This window comes from Engraulis encrasicolus, chromosome 3 (assembly GCF_034702125.1).
Source record: "Engraulis encrasicolus isolate BLACKSEA-1 chromosome 3, IST_EnEncr_1.0, whole genome shotgun sequence".
Classification (NCBI taxonomy): domain Eukaryota; kingdom Metazoa; phylum Chordata; class Actinopteri; order Clupeiformes; family Engraulidae; genus Engraulis; species Engraulis encrasicolus.
In genome coordinates this window covers 49,496,458-49,501,457 of record NC_085859.1, presented here as the reverse complement: position 1 = coordinate 49,501,457, position 5,000 = coordinate 49,496,458, and positions in this window count along the sequence as shown.

The window sequence follows — 5,000 nt, the reverse complement described above, 5'->3', positions numbered from 1 at the left end:
CTCACCATGCTGTAAACCTCAAGCAAGGAAGGGCAGTAATGTCTCCTGTAGTCACTCGTGTACAGTATGTCACAGAAGTTGGTACACACCGCTCACATTTCTACATATTTGTAAGTTTACCTTTTCATGCGACAATATTTTTAAAAAATTCACATTCACTTGCAACGTTTAATTGCAATTTCCTGTTCACTCAATTCATTTGAAATACAGCCATTAATGTCTCAACATGTATCTTACAACAGTGAGTACAGCCTTGGCTGCATTAGCATATGGCATACAGTTCATTTACCCGGTGGACTGCTTGTGATTTTTGGCCTGGCCTCCCCCTCAATGGCATCAGTCCTCATGCCGCTATAGAGGCCTAGCCTCGCGAGCCATCCTACGTACTTCCGCCAAAGGATTGGCTCCACTACTGTAGTCTGGCCGTGCTTCTCTGTGGATTGCCTGGAGCAGTAGAATTTTGATCGCAACGCCCCCCAGAAAACAGCCAATAATCGAATACGCCCCCCACGTGGGGACGAAAGGGGGAGGACGCTCGTGACAATGACGTACACATCTGCGCCAGAGCCATTGGTCTTCGCTATGTTGTTGTTGAGTGACTGCCAGCGATTGGGTGAGAGGTGTCCAATAATTTCAAACCATAACTGAGTGCAAACTTCCTGCTTCCTACAATCGCTTCAGAGCAAACAAATGACAGACCATAAATACGAAATGAAATGGTAGTATTATGGGATGGTCAGGACCAGGCTAATAGAGGCCTCTCCAAGACAATGAAATGTAAATGCAGTCAACATAGCTCATATAAGATTAGTTTAATGTCGCCATATGCTTCATTGTCTCTCTTGATGTCGGATGGACTAGTCAAATAAAAAAAAGTTAAAGTTGTAACCTTGAGTGCCTCAGCATTTGTCTACCTGGACCAAGTTTGAGAGCCCCTACACTGATGAGCACCAAGGGGAAAAGGTGAAGACCCAGAAGCACTCCAATTACCTGTTTGTGTAGTCTCTGCTGAAAAGGCTTGACCCAGTTTTTTTAAAAATTATTATTCCACTCCAGTCCAGTTCAGATCACATAGCGTGGATCATGATCTGCTGCTGTAGTCAAAGCACATGTTGACTTGTACGTATGTTTCTTTTGGTGAAATTCAGCTCTCCAATGTTGGCGGCATTCATGCAGCCCCAAACCATGTCAGTCCCACAACCATGCTTAATTTTACAGATGGGACACTTCTTTGTACTGATCACTTTTCACCACCAGACATGCTTGATTATATGTATTTCAACTTATTTTGAGTGAACAATAAATTGAAGGGGATATTTAAGTTGCACGCTGGCCACTGTTCATTGTGTCAAAGTGATTTGTGTCGAAGTGATACAGTATACAGTCCCAGGAAAAAGTTTGTACACCCTTTGACATTTCTTACATTTCAGTCAAAATTTATCATAAAACATGGTCTGATCTTCCCGGAAATCTCAAGAATGAACAATCGGAGTCTGATTTCATTAATTCCACACAAACGTTTACATGTTATCATATTTTCATTGGCCATAAGGCTATAACATTCACAGGACAGCAAGGCATAAGTAAGTACACCCTTGCATTAAATAGGTTTTAACCCTCAGTTAGTTGCAATATCCTCAACCAGACTTGTCCTGTAGTTGCAGATCAGATTAACAAAACAATCTGGATGTATCTTGTCTCCCTCTTCTTTAGAGAACTGCCTCTCGTCAGCAAGGTTTCTGGGATGTCTGGAGTGCATAGCCTTATTGACTTCATGCCATATAATCTCAATTGTTTTTAGTCAGGGCTTTGACTGGACTATTCCAGAATGTGTATTTCATTGTTATGAAGCCATTCTAATGTCGATTTGCTTCTAAAGTATGGGTTGTTGTCACATTTCAGCACCCATCCTCTTATGTGCTTCAACTGTGTGACAGACTTCCTCACGTTTTTTTCTGTAAAATATCACAATAAACTTGAGTTCATTGCTCCACTGATAATAGAAAACTTTCAAAGGCCTGAGGCAGCAAGGTAGCCGCATATAATGATGCTCCCGCCACCATACTCAGAAGTGGAGATGTAACCAAGAATAACTAAAAATGGGGTTCATTCTGCCAATCTAAAATTAATGGGGTTTCTGTCCAAAAAAATATTGCTGCACCTTTGAGGTTTGCGAAAAAGCATACATACTGTATGCTTCATAAAATTACTGCTAAATAGTCTGTAGACCAACGTTGAAACCAAAGTTGAATTTTTCAGGGGAACACATAGTATCATGTTTGGAGGAGAACTGGAGAACCACACCTTCACCAAAACATCATCTCCACCTTTGAGTATGGTGGCGGGAGCATCATTTTATGCGGCTACCTTGGTGCCTCAGGCCCTTGTCAGTTTGCTATTATCAGTGGAACAATGAACTCAGAAGTTTATTGAGATATTTTACAGAAAATTGTGAGGTAGTCTGTCACACAGTTGAGGCATACAAGAGGATGGGTGCTGAAATGGGACAACAACCCATATTTTAGAGGCAATTGACTTTTGAATTGCTTCATAACAATGAAATACACATTCTGGAATAGCCCAGTCAAAGCTCTGACAAAAAACATTTGAGATTATATGGCATGAAGTCAAGAAAGCTTTTCACTCCAGATATCCCAGAAACCTTGCTAAAGAAGGGCAGTTTTCTAAAGAAGAGGGAGTCAAGATACATACAGATTGTTTTGTTAATCTGATCTGCAACTACAAGAAACATCTGGTTGAGGTTATTGCGACAAACTTAGGGTTAAAACCTATTGAATGCAAGGGTGTACTTACTTATGCCTTTCTGTCCTGTGAATGTTTACATCTTATGGCCAATGAAAATATGTAAACTTGTAAATGTTTGGGTTGAATTAGTTAAAGCAGACTCTGGTTGTTCATAAACACATATTTTCTAGTATGGTCCAAGTACAGTCATTTTTGCAGCTAAACATTAATGAAAAAGGTAACATTAGTGAATGGGCAGCATGAACTCTGGAAATAAACAACTAAAAATCTACCACAGTGTCCCATTAAAGTACTTACAAATGTCCAGAAATGTGAGGGGTGTACTCACTTCTGTGACATACTGTACTACAGTACATAGTTCATTCACAGAATGTTACACACACTCACTCACTGTTGGATTTGCTGTCATACAACTGCAGAAGTAGACAAAATAGTTGTTTTTTTTTAGAAACATTCATACAGTATCAAAATTAATATTTGCCAAATGTAATGGATGATAACTAGCAGAGTGTGGCATAGAACGATTGTAAACCTCCCTCCCTAAGCCTCGTACAGTTTAGCACTGAGCTATGGTCAGGACCTTTAGCTCAGCGTTATCGTGATCTGCCTCCCATGCCCCAATTGGAATGTAGATGGCGGGTTTGAGCCCTGAGAGGCAAATTAGTGCAGGATCACCTCAGTTAAGTTTATCAACCTAAATTTAATTTGCACAATAAAGTCCTCCACATAAGTCCTCTGCTTAAGAAAAATAGCTATTCAGAAATATTGTTTTACAATAAATAAATTACAACATGAACTGATTAAAAATAACTAGGCCCAATTTTCAATCACAGTTTGGATTCCGAATAAAAGGCAATGTTGCAAATGTACTGTAGTAGCCTATGCTATACAAAAAACGTTGGAATACCAATGCAGCCAATTACCACCTAAATGTAAAGCGTCTATTGGGAGGGAAAGTAATCTCATCGCCCCCTGCTGGCAACGTTCCAAGCCCCTGCATCAAATGAATGGGTTTTTTCTTTGAAAAATTACATCTCGGCCCTGACGACGAAGTAGGAGTAGTGGCAGTCATATAATATGCATGTTGGCCCGTTTTATCGAATCAGGAGGTAAAATGTTCGGTTTTTCGCTGATCTGAACTGATTTTAATATTCTTAAAAAAGCTAATACAGAACTACACTGACTCGCATGTGTGACGTGTTTACTCCATGTAATTAGCATAGCCAAACATTAGCCAGAGAGGTGGTTACTCGTCACCACAGAAGCCATCATATCTACTAGAGAAGTTAAAACCAAACCAAACTAATCGCGTGTATATATGTGTAATAAGAAGACAATATGGAACTCACAAGAATGTGAAGAAACGCAAAGAACTTGCGTTCATTCGCGTTCATTTGTTTCTCTGTGTTGTCAACGAGGCGCGAAGCACAGCATGCTGGGAGCTGTAGTCCGTTTCCGACCAGATTGGCACAATTTCTATTTTTCTTAAAAGGGCAAAAAATGACTCAAGATTTTCACAGGTAGTAGTTCATCCTATTGTGTAAGCTGAAAAATGTGTCTGGTGTTCAAGTTTCTCGTAATATCTTTGAGGGATTTTCTATGGGAGTTTCAATAGGATCGCCCTGGTGTTTGGAACGTAACCGCTAGGATCGCTGTTTTCCACTTTCCCTCCCAATTGAGCACATAGAAAGATGGGATTGGGCTTGCTGTGGCACAAAACATGACGCATGCTTTAGTTATAGTTTCAAGAACAGTTATGTTACCTTTGGGAAAATATGTGATTGGGATTATTGTAATTGTATTATCATTTTCTGCATTTTAAAATGCAACATTGTGCACCATTACATGTATGTCAGCATAGTAATGCTTTACGCCTCTTGTGATTATTAACACCCCCCCCAAAAAAAAATCTAGTGCAGGATTAGTCCACAGTAGGCAAATCAACCAGGTAAATATCAGGCAAACAAAAAAAGGTCAAACAAAGGAATGCTGAGTGTGGGAATGCTCTCTGTCTGTCTGTCTCTCTCTCTCTCTCTCTCTCTCTCTCTCTCTCTCTCTCTCTCTCTCTCTCTCTCTCTCTCTCTCTCTCTCTCTCTGCATTTAGGAACCATAGTTATATTTAGGTTAGGAAAGGGGACAGTTCCTGTTTGTCCAATACTCTAACCTCTGAGTAAAAGTGTGTGTGCTTGCACGCGTGCATGCGCGTGCTGCATGTGCGTGTGTGCGCGCGTATG